General features: G+C 36.4%; 1 protein-coding gene across 12 annotated transcripts in view; it reads left to right on the top strand.

Annotated features, from left to right (window-relative positions):
* B3GALT1 (beta-1,3-galactosyltransferase 1) overlaps positions 1-18,596 on the top strand; it is a 201,261-nt gene that overhangs the window by 40,306 nt on the left and 142,359 nt on the right. The window lies entirely within an intron of this gene.

The raw sequence follows: 18,596 nt of genomic DNA, 5'->3' as shown, positions 1-18,596 counted from the left end.
ACACAAATACCATAGAGCAAGGGGACTAGTTCTGCTTTCAGGCCGCTGTGGACCACATTCAATACCAATCCGGGAACTTTTTGATAACTGCACCTTTTTTCTATAAGCTCTTCACAGGAATAATCAGGTTCCTCAGTAATATCACTTTTGTTAGTAAGAACTTGCCAGAAAAAAAGCCCCTTTTTGTTTTAGATAGTATTTCAAATACTTTCAGATGATTTCGTGACTCCACACAGACTTATTTTATCTGCAGATAACAAGAGCTTTCTTGTGATCGCATGAATGTAATTCTCAGTTAATGAGAACTCTTGAGATTTCTAACAGGAGCAGCAAATTTACAAAAAAATTTTTTTTTTTTTGGTTTAGGATTCATTTCATGAAATATTACTAAATTAGGTCAGCTGTGAAAATTTCAGGCTCATATCTCTAAAAAGAAAATAACTGTTATCATTCAGTAGTAATAATGTATTTTAATAACATTCAGCTTAAATCTCTAAGCATCGCTGTTTGCCTCTATTTAAAACTAGTGTAGTACAAATGAAATACTGGTCCCATGTTTCAAATAAAGCTAAAAATGAGTCCTGTGACTAAACTATGCTGTATTTTAAAGAAAAGTTTCACTACCTATTTTATAGAGCTATTAATAGAATTATAAAAAAAATCAATAATGAGATTTATGTTTCTACTTTATATTATTGATTTTTCTAGTGCAAAGTGTACATCATTTCAGGCGCAATATATTTTCTGATTTCATTACTGAAAATGACCTTTTCTTCTTTGAATAACCCATGCTCCAAAAAGAGAACGAAACAAAATTCAAAATGTTACTCTTTCCCATCACAATTTAAATTTTCATTTAGGCTACTAAAGAGCTGACATGGTGTATCTTCTAGTGATAGTTTCTCTCTTACTTTCATACATACCTTGCAAAATTTGTACAACAAACTTCTCTCTCTTAAAAGAAATAATAAAAAGCTGATCATTATCTGCCCATTATGCTAGCAAGTTTCAGTAAGTGAACTGCATATAGCAGGTTTGTGATCATATCCTCAGTGTATTTAGTATTGTAATCTAGAAAAAGGAAAATTTTAAATGACAGCATTCACTTTAAACACAAAAGCTTTTTTTTTTTTTTTTTTTTTTTAAATCTTCTTTGTAATACGTAGTCAGTGTTAGTGTGTCCTCCCCGGGGGAATCACGTTTGAAATACATTTTAAAACAATTTCAGTGGCCAGCTGGCATTTTCTTTGTCATTCACAGGGGTTTTTCTTGTGTCTTCTAGTGTTACAGAAGCAATTTTAATCAATATCTTTATGATATAATTGCAGAATGGCCCTGATAGAAATTCAGGTGCAAAAACTGATACCAGAGTAGAGGTAGTTTGACTCTGCTGGAGTTCAGTCACTATTTAACTCTGAGCCATCACATTCCTCCATGGAGAAAGGGAGGCTACTAGAAAATTAAGTTTTTTACTGCTGGAAAATTGCTGGAAAATTACAGGAAGTAGGTTTAAAAAGCGAAGACCAATGCCTGTCTTAAATAATTTCTTTTTCATATAACTTTTTAAACTTCAGGTTAATATAAACTGTTTGTTATTTTGGAAGGCAGAAGACCTGGGGATAGTGGAAGGCATGCAAAAGAAAAACTAACCGACAAAAAGCAAAGATCAGGTAGAAGGAATCAGCAAGCTTATCAAGAAAGAATGCTAAATTCCATTATTCCTAGTTGTATTTTTGCAGTTGTTTCCTTTCAAATAAACTCTGCCTTCGGTTTAATTTCAAGGTGCTACAGTACTGACAGGAGGCTAGACTGGAGACCAATAGCATCAGGAAATCCGATCCTAACTACTGAAGTTTACTGAGTTACAGTATCCCTCTTAGGAATATTTAGAGAATATAGCTGTTTTCTTTATCCTAAAAATTGTAAAATCCTACACCTCAACTCCATATTTCTCAGAGTAAAAGCCACAGCATCATTCAAGGCTAGTATGTGGTCCTGGATTTAGCAAAATCTAGTTGATGCACCTGAACGTTTAGTGTCAGAGATTCAGGCTGCAGTTCTTTAGGTCTGTTCCTGTAATCATCGAGCAAAGAACAGTCTAGCAGATAGAGATACAAACCAGGCACCCTCTTTCTACAGTTTTCAACTCATTAAAGGTTTTCAAGGTTCACTTTGTCGCTTCCATTTTCAGTGTAAAGCTTTACCATTTGGATTGGACAGTAAATGATGGAGTAAGACTATACAGGGGAAACCCGGAGAGGATAATTTATGAGATATTTTAGAACCGAGTACTGATGCAGTATGGGAATAAGAACTCTTACAAATGTATCCGTGCGGGCGGGGGGGAACTAAAAAGAAAAAATACTTGTAATTAATGAAGAGAGGATGAAATTCATCTCACTTCTAAAATAGCTGACGTGCTGAATAAACTCACTTTAAAAGAACCTGTAAAACAGTTCTTGAAAAAATACAGATAAGGACATGCTTGAGAAATTTTCATATTCTGTATACTGTCAGCATTCAAGCTCATTCTGTGATGCTAAAATAAATCCTTAATCAATTTCCTGAGCTTCTAAGAATAAAGTTTGTAAAAGGCAGGAGCCACACTTTAATGAAATCTCTTAAAAATTGGGGGGGGGGGGGGGGTGAGGGGAGGGGGGCAGGGAGAAAATAAAAGCAGCATCATCCATCTTCTAAGTTTTATAGCTGATCAGTTTTAGTACTACCTGCCATTGTCCGTAAGTTTATACTAGCCCATAGTATTGTTCAAGCTTATATTACCATTCATATACAGAGCACACTAAAAAGTTGCATATATCAAACAGATTGATATTTCTCTAATACTTGTTACTTCCTACTTGGAAACTAAGGAAAACGAGGCATATAGTAATGAGCTACCTCTGTGGCATGCCAGGGCTGTATTCTGAGCACACTGATGATTTTTCTGCGCCCAGTTACAACAATGGTATTTCCACCAAGGTCTGTTACCTAGTGTAAAGGCAGTAAATGCCGACAACTCTTGGAAACTTGTAAAGTGTGATTTCCAAGACCACGCGTCCCAGAGTGTTTGTCTGAGAAGTCCTTCACATCTTTGCTCCCTGATCTCCTGCGTCCACTATTCATCGTACTTCTTACTCTGTTTTAACAGTTGTCACCTAATTGGCTTTGTGGACTTTCTGTCAGTAGGCAAGAACATTTTTTACTTCAGATGTTTTTTATTGTTTTAGCCTCTTTCGTTTGTGTTCGTCCTACAAGGCGTTATCAGAAAATGCTTAAGATCTGAACAGGTAACAATAGGAACAGAACAGCCCTCATTTGAATAGTTTTGATTAAATTATGAATAAGTGACACTATCCCATAAAAAAAAGTTCTGAAGTGGTCCACATGCTCTTCCATAATTATTGGAGTAGACCTGAAGTTCTGTACTTATTAGTTGTAACCACCTGAATGAAAAGATACTAAATGTATTTCAACTTCAAGAAACTTTTAAGAATTGAAGAAAATTCACTTATACGCTACAGGAATAGGTCCATCCATGATTAATGCAGCATCATGTTTGTGAATGGATAAATATGTCATTATTCAGGGAAATAAGTGTGACTGAATGTTCACAGCTATTCTGTTATATGCAAATTAAATAAACATTGCCTATGCTGGTCTACCTGTCCTGTTAGTAGGACAGAGAAGTAAGTTTTTGTCTCCGCAAAATGTAGCATAAGCTTTCTATTAAAGAGAAACTTTAATGTATTTAAAATGTGTATATACACAATCAGATACTGTTCCTCCTCTATTACCTGGGGTCCTGTTAGAATGCTGATTTTGGCCTGTGCTTGTTGTCGTAGGCACTCCCTGCAAAGGATCTATTTTTTAAGACAACGTCCAAATAACATTGTTCTGAAAACAATGTAAATGCAAGTCTAAAACAAATTGCTAGAATTCACATGCTAATTACATATTATTTTGTCATAATACATTACTATTTATTTAGTGTGAGCATTTTTAATATTTTTTGTGATTCATATGTTCTTACAGAAACAATTTCTTATACCATATAGGCAATACACCATTTCTTTTAATTTGACATTATTTTGTTAATTTGCTGAAGTCATAGTCTCTTTTCATGCCTGTAAAATGTATTATGTTATTTAATTTTATAACAAACAGTGAACTCCCATGGCTGGTAAGTTACTCTTCTACGTACATTTCCAAGACAGTGTGTAATTTAAAATTTAAGAGTGCCTGCTGAGTGGAATATTGCTAGCTCGTGGTTATCAGAATTATTTCTTCAGGCAAATTAGCAGGGAAGTGAAAAAAATCGCATGTAGCAATTCTATTTGCTGTGGATTTTATGACCCCCACCTAATAATCAGCAAAACTGAATTATCAAATACCTTTAAGTGAGGCTGAAAGAAGAGGTCTTCCAAATAGTGGAGCACCCTCCAGCTGTTGGGTATACAATCAACTATGTTTTATTTCAGACTAAAGGATATTTGGCTAACCAGAAACAAAGGCTTTTAGTCGAAGGAGTTGCACTCAGTGGAGTGGTCGACTAGTGTCAGAGCCATTAGGGTTATTTTATGTATTCCATATTTCAAAGGGGAGTGGAGTTCTTTGCTAGATTGGCAGTGCAAGGCCTCTCAGCCTGAAAAAGGAGGTTACAGCAGAGACGAAGTTGAAAATGTTAGCTGTATGTCATTTGAACTGATTTAACATGTGTCCTCTTTTCACTTGCAGTTTAAAAAAGACTAAACATTTACCTATAATACCACTCCCTAAAACAATGCAATATTCTGCCCACAATTACAGTTTCTATTTATAGAACATTAATTCATGTTGAAATTGACTGACCTACTAGTCAAATGGGTGATGGTAATTTTTTCAGCGCTTCCTGTAAAGTATGTGAACTGATCCACTGCTCTTATAATTTTTTTAAATTATTTTGGAGACTAAAAATAGCATTTTAATTGCATTCCTCACTTACTGAATTCAGTTAACCAAATATTCAAATATTACTATGACTGATACTGCAACAGTATGAAAGCATTTAACGTCAAATACGACTTCATTAAAAACAAGACTTAGTTTTCTTTATTCTTTCTATATCTTGCAGTAAGTGACAAAAGTACTAGGGAATCAGCAACAACATTTATTTATTCAGGTTTCACGTTTCATCTAGCATGTGGCAAATGCATTATGCAATGCCAGAAGACAAAAGGCAGTTTCTTTATATTTAGATCCACCAGTCTAGACTAATGGACTGCAGTTATTTTTAGAAAGCAGATAGCATTAGAAAGGGTGGTTTAATGCAGAAGCCTCAAACTTAAACTTACTGGGCTCTTCCAGCGGGAATGGCAATCGTGGCTTTCTCTGCTTACTGTTAAAACTTTGCAGAGCCATCCAATGGCTGCATCAACCATCACAGCTTATAAAACCGCTCAAACTCCAAAAAGCGTCTTAGTAGTCTTTACACTTACTCTTAAGAGTTTCTAGATGTGGGTTGAGCTTTGGCCTTTTGGAATATTGAGCCCTGTAATTATGTTGCCTTCACATGAGAACGATTCTTGGACTCCAAATATATAAAATAAAACTATTTACCGCCGCCTCCATCTATTTTGTCTAACATTATTCATGACCCAAACTCTCTCTTCAGAGGCTCTCCTATGCCTTGTTTTAAATTTGCCCTTACGTTATTGACAATTATTTTCTCGTCACTTACTTATTCTAAAGCAGAGCTTAAAAATGAAAGGTTCCTTTCTATGTAGAGACTCATCAGAACTCTAATGAACAGCAATTTCATTCATAGTCATTACACTGGGACATAAAGCTATTAAGAGTGACCATGGAAACTCAGATTTGACTAAAGTTCAGTTAGAGGAACAGGATACCCTCTGATAAAAGGTATTCTAGTAACGATTTGCCAAAATATGTAAGAAGTAGAGCAATACATGTAACAGTGCATATGAGATAGTGATTCAAATTTACATGATACAAATTTACTCAATCAAAAGAATCATTTGAAGAGGTTAGAAAAACTGATGGAGTATAGTATCTGCAAAGACTATTTTTTTCCTGCCTTTTAACTGACTCAGCATTGATTGGACGTAATACAGCACCATACAAACCAGCTAGGTACAAAATTACTACTAACACTGGAAAATTACTTGTTCTGCAGGCAAGAATACTATATGATAAGCTATATAGTGTGGGGTATCGATTTAGTTGCTTGAAAATTGAAAACTAGTTTGAGAGCTGTGTGATACACTCATTTAGAGATAGCCAGTGAAGAAGAAAACATGATAATTGCTCAGATGTCATGGATTAAAAATTGGCTCATCAGGCAAAACTGTTATTGACGTCAGTGTGTCATGATGTCAATAAATGCCTAACAGGAGCATTAGCAGAAAATGAACTGGGGCGTTTTGGTACAGAACAGTTAATCAGGCCATAGAGGGAAGAATAAGCTCGGACAGAAGAATTAATAGTTGCAAGTAAGGCATGTTACTAGCCAGTCCAAGGCTAACATATTTGCTCATCTCATTCACCTTGGGAGAGATACAGGACACAAAATCAACTCTCTTTTGATGTTCTGCTAACCCTTAAGTATTAGATGATGATTGTGAAGATCTAAACAGTATATTCTAGCTTTTAATACTGGGTTGTAGGGGATTGAGGACTTACTTCAGAAAAGTAATTATCAAGAACAAAAAAACAGAGAGCAAAAAAAAACCAGAATTCCTTTTTGACACAAGGAGTTGGCTCATTTAAATCACGTTTTCTGAAAGTAATCCAAAACAATGTTACTCCAAATGGTAACACGTTCAGTTAAACAATTGATCACTGCAGTCGCTTATGTTAACCTAGTGATTACCTGTCTTGTAATAAACACAAGACTTAAAAGTAGTGAGAATACTGAGAAAAGAATATTTGTCTAAAATAAAAACTCAGACCCCATAAAGCTTCTCTTTACTTAAGTAGTAAGTTTTATATTTTATAGCATGGGCATGTCAGAGTGCCCTGATACATCTTCATTTTTTTATGTAATATATCACTCAGCACAAGGATGCTTTGTCTTTGGAATGAAAGAGAATGAGGAAATATCACTGTAAAAAGCCTGAAACTTCATGATACACCTGCAGAAATAATACTGGCGGCTTTGCCACTAGTCTACTTTCAACATATTCCATCAAAGAAAAATAGACTGCAGTATATTTCCTGCACAGAAATACTCTGTGGTGTTAGTTGAAAAATGAGACTAAAGTCCCAAAACATCTACCTATTAAGCTATGTCTTTATAACTGTATGCCTTCCTCTGCTGCTTTTCACTAGCCATTATTGTACTTCTAACTCTTAAGAGAAATTATCAAAGTCTTTATTTCTTCTACCTTGAGCTTTAACCGTTACTTTAACCATTTCACTAGTACCAAATCTAACCCTAAGTTTTGATGTTCTTTTAAAAACTCAAAGTTCAGTGGATTTTCACGTATGGAGACATTCCACGGCCGATGAAACCAAAATGGTACCGATTCAGGCTATGGTCTCATGACAAAGCTGGCGCAGGTAAATTGCGTGTCAGGTTTGATTAAGGACTAAAGTCATCTAAAGTCTTGCTTTGCTTGAATATGCATCACCAAGGGAGTTTGATACGAGGCTACTTTTTGATGGGAGAACAGGCCATTCAAGAGGGAACAACAGTAATTTTTCCAGGGAATGCTGAGGCCGACTGTACTGCATGGTGTGGCTACATAGCAGACTCTCCGCAGTAGACTCGGAAAGGTGTTGGATTCACTAGCGTGCCTGTGAGGCTGACATCAAAAACATTTCACTGCCCAACTTCCTACTAACGAAGCCCTTAAGTGCTTCAGTTTTTTCAGGAGGAATATGAGGATAGTAGAGTGAAGTTTGGTGGATCAGAATGAAAAGGGAAAGACGCAAGTTTTCACTCTTGCTTGAGTTAATATTTACATATTAATGTGAAGTCCACTAGCTTCCGCAGACCCATTCAGAATACTAATACTCTAATATGGGTATAAGAATCTGGCATTCTGGGAGGTACAAAATGCAGATTTCAAACCTTTTTGAAATTAGGCAGGGAGCTACATTCTAAATTAGAGTTTGGACCTAGTTTTTCTGATCCTCTTCTCAGGGCTCTGATCACTGGATTATTCAGTATGAAACTTGGCAGCTTCTCAGTTTTTGGAGCGATCAAACTGGCTGGCTTAGACCCTCCTCAGGAGGAGTGCTCAGAGCTCTTAATCGTCAGTGGAAATGGGCACCTTTCTTTGGCCCCGAATTAAGTATCAAAATTTCCGAGAAAGACGGGACTCGGGCTTCTATTCCCATCCTGTGAGTATAAGTGGCTACCTATGGGCTGGCTACTGTAACAGTCTTTTCTAAGCGTCTTGCAATCCCTGCAGATATCATAGGAACACTTGGTACCTATTTCAGGACTGTGATGTCCACTAGGTAATGGGGGGGCAAATGAATATATACTCCCTCCACATTTACTTTATATTTTAGTAATACTAAAAAACTTGCTTTTTTTTGTATTTTTCATAGGCTATTTTGTTTGCCAGATACTCCTTTTGCCTGTTCATCATCATCTAATATTCATTATGTGAAACTGTTAGGCACAGAAGTAAAAATATTTTTTGTTATCTAGTAGGGCTAGGCAAATACTTCACAGAAGTGAGTAATTTATTTAATAACTTTTAAATGTTCATAGACAATTCTGAGTAAAGATGCTTAGTTTTCTCAAAATATATTTTTTATTCTGTTTTTCTTAGCTACACTATACAGTTCAGTATAAGATAGATACAAGTAAATTATATTTACCTTGATTTATCTGCTTGACATTACTCTGACTATTCAAAGCTAGATTAAAAAAGGGGATGTTAGGAAGAGTAAGCAGGAAACAAATCAGTGCTTGAAGGTAAGAAAATTCTTTGTGAGTTCATGATGCTAAGAAAATAATGACTAGGCAGTTACTAAGGAAGATACTAAGAACTGGAAATAAACATTAGTTTTAGTGAACATCTACTTAAGGATAGGCTAGCCAGTGTGCAGATATTTGAGTTGGCAGGGAAAAAATAGTAGGTGTGAAGAGAGCTCTCCTAACCATGCAGAGGTTGCATGGTAACGTGGGATTCATGTAAATACAGGGAAAACAAATGTCATAGAACAACCTACACATCTCTGTCTCTTGCACGAGCTAGGTAATGCTGAAGGTTTGGTTGAGGCATATAAACTGGACAGTGCAATCCACCTGGCTTGGGAAAACAGAGAGAGAATATGTTTTGTTTAAAAAAAGAAAGTGTCTTTTCCCCAAAGCTGGAGCTTAGAGATCTAAAGAATCATTTACAATTATAAACTGCCTTAAAGAAAGGGAAAAAAAAAAAAAAAAAAGAAAAGGAAGGTGTTGCCAACAGTGAGACACTAGCAGACAGACAGATCCTTTTCTTCCTGCTTAAGCTGTACTTTTGGATTAATGAGCAGTACTTCTGATAGGAGCAGTTCTGAGTGTTTTTAAAAGTCAGCTGTTGACTGCAAAAGGGAAGCTACCAGGTGGCAAATATGATCAAACTTGTGCAGTAAATGTGATACGAGGTGGAGGAGGTGCAACTTCCTGAGGCAATCTGGAAATGGTAGTTTTATCCAAGGAGAGAAGCAAAACCCATCGTCTAACAAACGCACTCATAAGAGGCTGCACTGGGAAGTCCCTGGTAGCGCAACAGTACAGTGAGGATTGGGTGCCTCACAAATTACTAATTTCAGCTGGATTACAGAGTATAAATTTTACTGGAAAGGGAAACTCGAAAGGTAAAGAGATCAAAAGTGCAGCCTGTTTCTGAACCGTGACAGAAGTTATATTTAGAGCTACAAATAAATCTGAATTTGCCTTTGAATATTATTTAAGGTGACAAAGGTGATAAATGAATAGGAGCATGAAATTCCTCATCGCAGAATTTCATATTGATGATTTCTAAATCTATGAATGCATTTCTCTAGTATGAAAAGTCAGACTTCCTGTGTTGTTATACTACAGAGAGAGGCAAAAGACAGTGTGGGGTTTTTTTTTTTTTTTTTTAAAGTCCTACAGGTAGTATTATTTGTTGAACACAATAGGAATGTAAATGATTTTGAATCAAACAAATACATATCAACTGCTACATTAGAATTTATAGGTCTTGGGAGCTGGAGGAAGAACATACAGCTTATACTGACAGCATAATAAATGTAAAGTCATAACATTTTGAGAATCATTACATAGATGAGATCTCAGTGTAGTTAAGAATATCTATGGATTTTGACCTTTCTTTGAAATGTATAAATGATGCTTAGATGTGAAATTCATTATAGGCTCTAGTGAGACAGAGTTATTCATTTTTAAACTAATTAATTTAGGTTAGTATTGATGAAAGGCTTGATAGAACTAAATACAGAAAGATTATGGGCAAGTATACCATTTTATAAGCAGACAGCACCTGTCCGCATCAAAAAGCGTTCATAGGTAGCCATTTCATCAACTTTTTCAATATACGAAATAAGATTGTTTAATTTAAAAAATTAAAAACGGAATAAATTGTGTCATTCTGTATAGACAACATGGTTTTTAGCCTTTGAAATAAAACGTGCTGCATTAGAAGCACAAATATGACTAAAGAATCATAATCTTGAAGAACAACTGGACAGCAGCATACAGACTCTTAAGTATATGAGAAACAGTAAAGCAAATGGCACCTGAAGGGTTGTCCACTAAATTGTTGCTTGTAAAAGGCAGGAAATATAACCATTTGTTGAGCAGTCATGAAACGAATGAGAGATCTCAGTGCAGGTCTACATCTGTCATGAGAATTACCAGGATTTGCATTGACTGGAGCCTTCACTGGGGAGTTCAGCCTAAACAGCAGAGTTTGAAATTAGAGGGAATGGAACCGCTTTTAATCAGAGAGGTAAGGCATACTGTTTAGACCATTCAGTGAAAACTGCTCTGCTGCGGACTATTTTGTGCCCGTTTTATGAATAAATTGAGAAAAATGGTCATCAGGGGTATCTGGTATCATCATGAAGACTGAAAGTCACTGTAAAATTAAAGCATAAAGTGAACATGTTATCTTAAATCATTCTCTGGGTACCAAGTATAAATCAAATTGGATGGGCCTCCACTGAGAAGAGATGCAGTACGCGTCTTGTGCTTGTGTTATATGCTCTTAAATTTGGTGACTTAATGAAGAAGTGGTCTTCTATGCTAAGACTCAGATGTAAATCTTGAAGGATTAATATCCACGTCTAATGGATATTATCATCAACGTGACTGACTTGTTATGGCTAACCTAGAGTTCCTTAGCACTACTACCTTTATTAACTACATTTACTGAATGGTATTGAAGACTTCCCAGCTTTACAAAAGCAAGTCATGAGAGAGCTCTTCTAAATTAAAAAATAAATCAATAAATAAAAGGCCTTTTGGCAATTCCAGCAAGATGTTGTTAAATGATAAAATAAAGAAATCTTGCATGTGTTCACCTTCCTGTATGTTTTATCCTTGTCAGTGAAGTGGTGTATTCAGAATATAATAAATTAATAGTTTTAGACTATCATTCCTTTACTGTGTAGAGGACATTAAAGATGAATACATAAGTGTTCGTAGTACAAAACTCAGGATGCACTTCTATGTTTAGACCAATAACAACAATTATTAACTGTAAAATGATTGCTTCATTTACTCTGTATCTCTTGGAGTCTCTAAAAGCCAACGAGGTGTCTTGAATTAATATGAGTAGACAGGAGTCAAACTTTCAAAGCTCTGCTACTACCTTGTAGTAGCTATCACAAATTACTATACCTCAAGATCTTATCCCTTTGCTTTTATGGAGAATTTTATCTTTGGCTAAAGATCAAAATTAGTCTGTTCGATAAGCAATTTAAAATGAAAACCTGTAATAATGGTTCAGTAAAAATCTGTCATTCCACTACAAAAAGTGAGTATACATAATTATTTGATTACGTTTTCCACTTAGTGGTCTGCATGTGTGAAAAGGAGTCTTAAGAACACCCTATGCCATTGTCAGAGTTTTTAAAAATAGATTTACTGATGCTTCTAAGGCTTTCACTTGCGTTTCTTTTAAACAGAATTTCTTTTTTCTTGTAATTTGCTTCAGAAGCCTTAAGTGTGACTGACTTAATGTAATACCTGTTTGGAAGTAATAAGATTATTTAAAAAAATTGAGTGGTTTGTCTTTTCTCACACATTGAACTCAACTTTCTGAATTCTTCCAATAGAATCATCTTTCTTACTATACTGGCTTCTATCAATTGATTATCTAAATAATACTATTATGTAATACCAAAAAAAAAAAGTTGACACAAAACCAAAAAAGCAGATTTTGTGCATTAAATACAAATATATATTAGCCCAAGTTTTCCAGAGAAGGCTTAAGATATAATCCTTACTGTGCGTGTATCTATGCAGGTATAACTACCCATGCATTGAGAATCAAATGTTACGATTTTGTTGTAAAGTACAGCTTTACTTGGAGAGAGAAGATCAGGAGGAGTTCTTTAGCTTGGCTCTACTTTTATGCATTTTGTCTTGCCCAGATTTGAATGAACTGAATCATTCATATTTAATCTTTAATGTAATTTCTTGGGATAATTACTTTCTTGGGAGAGTCAAACTGGAAGACAACTCCATCAACCTGGACTATGTAAACAATTTCTATAAAGAATGTTTTACTGGGAGCCAAGGTGAACTTTCAGTGTAGGAGAAGAAACGAGCGAAAGGTTAAGCTATGTTTTATGAAAAAATAATGATCAAAGAAAGGATCAAACGTGATCATTAATGTTTTGAAAAGTCAGCTGACCAGTTTCCTAAAGACAGAGATTCAGAGACACTGGATGTCTCCAAAGAGATCCTGTATTATTACAACTGCTTTTTTATTTTCTCTCACCCAAAAAAAAGAATTACAACTGTTTTACACATCAGAGTGCTTCAAGCCAAAAGTGCCTGAACCTCCAGATTTTCTCTTTGTTATCCACTTGATGAATTGTTCAGATGAAGCAAAATAGTGCATGCTAATGCGTATTTTTTAGGTATAATGTAACCTTGGCACAAGTTAACAGGTACTTCAGCCTCAAAAGAAATCTTTGTGTTTCAGCTCAGTGTGCTTTTTCACTTGGTCTAAATCCCTTTACGCGGCTCTTACCTGGGATGCTACAGAGAAGCGCAATAGTGTACTTACTACAAGAGCTGACACTACTAGTTGTGGCACCAACAAAACCATGCTCACTGTAGTAGGCTACAACATTAATGACAGGGACAGCAATACAAAAAAGTAACTGTGTTAATAGAGTATTCACAGTAAAAGCACGCAAAAGCATGATATGGGTTAAAGGAAAGTATTGCATGTAGAAAGCTGGGGCAAAGAAACAAGCATACCCGACCTAGAGAATGACTCCCGAGGACTTCTCTTACATATTGAGTTCTATTCAGGTTCTTTTATTGTGCCTGAAACGGATACGTGCCGCGAGAAGTTACATGCCACAGGTTGAGTGCCTGGCATAAGCCCTGCCAGCACATTCAAATCCGTGAGGGAGCAACACAGCTTCTCTGGCAGAAATCCTGTTTTCTCCAATGCCCTGGGCAGGTCATGAGCGAGTCTGATAGCTACCCAAGCAGTGCAGGCACAGATTAATGATCACCTCATCCAGTTTCTGGCCTGTCTAACACAGCCCTGGGCAGCTGCTGCATGCCATCCAGTCAGCAGTTTTCCAGTCCAAGAAGCTGTGGGTAGCTGTGAGGAAGCACAGATCACAGCAATCTCTCCTAGGCCTGTGTAAGAACAGCCCGTGGTCAAAAACTAGTCAAAGATAAAAGAAAGCCAGGGATTTGGCAATGTTATTTTAACTGATGCCCAACGACTATGCTGTTTGTAAAGCCATTTGGCTAAACTTGTATATTTTGGGAGTCATAACGTGGTATTTTACTCATATTAATGAGCTATGGTTATATTGTGTGGAGATCAACTGTACAAAAAAAATTAAAACAGTATTGCAATGCCTGTTAGTTAATATTATTCCAACTCTTAATTTAGGGGCTGTTTCTTTGATATAATCTGCCCAAATTCTTAACTGATGATGCATAACAGAACTAATCCATTTGTAACGACTGACAGCCTCAGGAGGTTGTTTGTTAATAATAAACCGTAGCTATTGGATTTGCACCCCTCTCCTTTCACTTGCGTTTTTGTGGAAGATTCTTTCAACTCAAGGCTTTAGTGGGGAAAGGAAAAAACCCTTCCAGAGTAATACGAAGATGGATGCAACCTATATAGTTCTGCACACTTTTCTTTTAAGCTGCTTTATCAATGTGCTGTCAGAATACATTTAATATCATGTAAATACTGATCTACTTAGTGAATTAGATTAGTTCTATATCCAATGAATGATTTCAGTGTTTTGGAATAGTGAAGTCTTTATCTTCTAGAATTAAGTTGCTGGCCCAGCACACCATTAGCTTCAGGTTATTAATGCAAATTGAAGTACATTAGCACTGTATTTAATATAATGAGGCCTAACCCAGTATGAAATTCCTTGGACCTTGATTGAAAAAGCGGTCAAATAAAAAGAGCCTGGTAGTCACTGGCAATGGCCTAGGCTTAAGCTTCCATGCTCCTACACAGTAAATTAAAGGTTGTTGCTTAACCACTGCAGGATTGGGCAACGTTTGCTTTAGAAGCGTGGGGGGACAGTTGGCCCAATGATTCCTGGCACATACAAGGGCAGCAAACAAGTGGCTTTGTTTACCCAAGCTAGTGGGCACACAGGTATGGCCTCTCATTAAGTGAAGTGGCCAGAGAAAGGCCATAGGTGCAAGGAGTTTTTTGGAAAGAGGATTAACATCCTTTACTCACTTCCGTTTTGCGCTCCCCCACAGAGGGGCTTTCGTGTTCCCAGGGCAGCATCGTAGCTCATATGAAGAACCAGAAAGAGGGCAGTGCTGCAGAGAGAATACTGATGTGTATGTCGGCAAAAGGACAGGGGAGCAGGGGGTGGGAGTTAAAGGAAGGTTGTTTAACATTTACAGTTTCCTGAATAAGTCTTCACCTTAATCATTATTATTTTCTTGCCTGCATAATAGGGTAGCTTTGGGCGTGGAGAAGAAATCTTCCTGAGCAGCAGACAGATCACAGTTTTGACCTGTGCAAATACAGCAGTATGGCACAGCTTTGGTAGACATGATTTCTAAATCTGAGAATTATCAGAGTGCTTAAACAACAAAGTAAAAGATGAAAAGGTTTACAACTATTGTATGTGAGATTCAAAGTGAAAGATGCCAGGAAGAAATGTGAAAATATACTTGAGTTAACAGATAACATTCATAGTTTTCATGACGAGATCAGACTATTTTAAGTAAGTGGGATACACAAACCCTCTAAATGTTTCTGTTCATATAGCGTGTGCGTCAGAAGTCAGCATTGGGGAGCGTTCCTCTAGAACCACAGGTGGTTTTATGGAACCCAGTAATATTTAATACACAGCTCCATTTAATGCACATAAAAATCTTGCTGACAGTTAAAACTTACCCAGCAATACTTCTTATCAAACTAACTGAACTAAAAGAGGAGGTGAAATATGATAAAGCTCTGACTGCTGCAGGTAATGATGAACAGTTTAGATTTGACCCGTGCCTTATCTTATAAACAAACAGTTATTTTTCTTACTTATTCAGTTTGGGGAATAGACTCATTTCAGACAGATGCTCAATTTGTCATTATTTTTTCTCAATTCTGTGTCTCAAATTGTACTGTGCAATCACTCTATATGATTACCTCTGAACTGAAGGACGTTTTCTCAGCCAAACATTCACAGCCAGGACCCAAGAGTGAAAAGGTGATGAAAAAAGACTGCATCAGCCTCATGTTGACCCCAGCACTACTAAGAGAAAGAACTAAACAAGAGTATAGACACAGTGCCAAACACCATTCCAGATAATCTTGACAGGAAGGACCTGACAACAAGCCTCCAGAGGGAAAAACATTTAGATCTTTCATTGCTTCAGGAGGCAGGGTGTAGGGGCAGCAGAACCTGTGGAAGGAGGAGCAGCCTGATAACCTATATTGTGTTGCTCTAAGCTTCTGCCATTCCAGAAGATGTAAAAAGCCCCATGAATACTGAATTTTTCAGCAACCGAACAGAAGAACTTCTTTACTCCCTTAAGATGATACAGTAATATTGTGCTCATTTAAATATTAGTTTCCTAACAAACAGATGTGATATCTGGAGTATGCTCTGTTAAAAAAAAGGCCTCATAACTTTTATGGCAACTTTGCATTCGCTCTCTCCTGCGTGACACAGCAGGGACCCACAAAAAGCAGCAGGTTTGATCAGAATACTGGGAGCACATGGGGAATCCAGTAAGAGAATAATTTTTGTACGAAAAGATGCCTTGGACTGAGAAGTCAGTTTTGATGTCACATTTTGGAGAGCGGTCCTATAATGACAGTTTGACAGATAGAGCCAGAAAAAACTCTCCAAGAGGACATTAGCTTTCTGCTAATCAGTTAACTTGCAGTAGGATTCAGTAGCACATATGTAAAGAGGAGATAGATAACAGATACTTATTCCAACTCTAACTGTTGTTCTTGCAGCTGTTATGTGTAGAATGGATACCCCAATCTGTTCCCCAGTTCATGAGGATGTAAATTGTAAGGGAAATCTGGAAGCTTTCTGGGCTTTTGTATCTTGACATGGAAGCAGAAAAATGGCACAGGATACTTTTGTGTCTGTGACTAAGTTGCTATTCAGAGGTCTCCAAATTTGCCCAGATAAGGGACAGAGGTCCTGTATGGTAGAAATTAGATTGGCAGCAAGATTTCGGACCATTTGCAGCTTTTCTAATGTAAATGGTGATAAATAATGTGGAACATCATAAGACAGCAAATTTTTCAAGAGAGAAATGGAATACGAGACACAGTTTGCAATATCTAAGGCAAAGTCATTTGCCATTAGGAGAAAGAAATGATGCACCTGCAAACTTCATTCTGTATTTGAACAGTTAAGTTATTGAAAGACCCAGAGTATAGAGAAAAACTGTAAATAGGGTTCAGTTTTCTTTTTTTTTTTTTTGCCAGAGGCTTCCTGCATAGTGAAGACCTGATGCAGCAAATATCCTCTGAATGGTCCTGCATGGATAGATACAGTGATGTTTACAGGATGTCTTGATATTAAAATAAGGATAAAAATAGAGAATAATAATAGCTACATTTTGGAAAAAAGCATTTTTAGCATGGAAAGTAGATCTAAGCCAACATTTAATGCTAAAACGATTGTTTTTCTAACGGTTTCTCTTTTATATGAATACATTAGATACAACTTTCAGAAAAAAAATGACAATTTTAAGTTCTCCTAATGGAATGACTAACTCCGTGGTACACTGAGTTCCTTACATTTTCTTTTTAAAAATTAACTTTAATGAGAAGACATTACAACTATAGTTGCACTGTTTCTGTGACCACAAAGACAGTGTGTTAGCGTGAAGCAGATTCTTTTAAGTCAAGTCTGATCAAATCTGTGGCTAAGGCCACCCCAAGACAGACCTAAAATGGAAAGAAAGAAGGATGCTCAGTGGACAGCAGTAATCCTAGATTATGACTGTCTGTTCAAAGGTACAGGAAAGCTTATAGTTTTAAGAGGTATGAAAAAAATATCTTTTTGAAAACTGATTTGTGGCTTTGATCTTTTATGATAAATTCACTGGAACGTTTTAAGTGAACAGACATTCCAGTATGACTTTTCAAGAAGAATGCTTAATATTCATTTATAACCACTTTCTTTCTGCAAAACTTTACACCAATTTCATAAAAGTAGAGGCTGTGAAAAACAGTATCACTTGGCGAACATGTAAAGACTCAACTTTTCTTGTAAAGTGCAGCAAATTATTGCACTGTATTATACCAGGTTTTTCAACTTTCAGTGCAAGTGCACAGAGATACAACCCTGAAGGACTTACTTATAAAAACAAATTAAGGTCCTGTAACAGAATTCAGCTTTCCTATGTAGACTGGATGTGTAAAAAACCCAGTTGGAGGTAAAATTGTGTTCTTCATGGTATATTATTGGCAAAACAGAGGAAACGGCAAGTCTTAAAACAGATAGTTAAAACTAACATATTAGGTTTGGAAGATAAATGATAAGACAAGGAATCCCAAAGCTCTTCACTCGGGAAGACAGGATATTGCCTACTATCAAAATATGGATATTTTGATATCCAGTGAACTCTATGGATTTCACTGAAAGCTCCTCTGACATCATTATTAAGATGACCAGAATGCAATAATTCTAGGAAAACAATGAGAACAATCCTAGACATGTTATCAAAATACTGAGAGAAGACAAAAGGCAAAAATGGTTGGATGTGCTGTTTCATCCTAGGCAAAACATTTATAGAGAAATTATTATTCATTGTGTCAAAATGTAATACAGTAATAATTTTTTTAATATAAATATGTACATAAATGTATTTGCTAACAAGGGAGCCTTAAAAACGTTAACTGAATAAGTAAGTGCACCATTTTCTGTCGCAGTTGGAATCGCCCTCT

The sequence above is a fragment of the Struthio camelus genome, chromosome 6 (assembly GCF_040807025.1).
Source record: "Struthio camelus isolate bStrCam1 chromosome 6, bStrCam1.hap1, whole genome shotgun sequence".
Lineage (NCBI taxonomy): Eukaryota > Metazoa > Chordata > Aves > Struthioniformes > Struthionidae > Struthio > Struthio camelus.
This window is presented reverse-complemented; position numbering and strand designations above follow the sequence as displayed.